The sequence below is a fragment of the Nestor notabilis genome, unplaced genomic scaffold (genome assembly GCF_000696875.1).
Source record: "Nestor notabilis isolate BGI_N333 unplaced genomic scaffold, ASM69687v1 scaffold2010, whole genome shotgun sequence".
In the NCBI taxonomy this organism is placed as follows: Eukaryota; Metazoa; Chordata; class Aves; order Psittaciformes; family Psittacidae; genus Nestor; species Nestor notabilis.
Window position 1 is genome coordinate 1 of NW_009911371.1, and position 202 is coordinate 202.

Sequence of the window (202 nt, forward strand, 5' to 3'; positions counted from 1 at the left end):
GAGAACCCGCCGGAGGTGAAGCCCCGGTCCCCCTTGCCATTCACCCCCCTTCCCTTGTTTCCTCCTGCCTGTGCGATCTCAGAAATGAGCTGTCACGCCTGTCGTCTAAAATCAATTCTTCCTATGCCTACTGAAGGCGCTGAAATTCCGTAAGAGCCAGTAGTGGCAGGGGAGTTTGCTCCGGAAATCAGAGCGGGGGGAC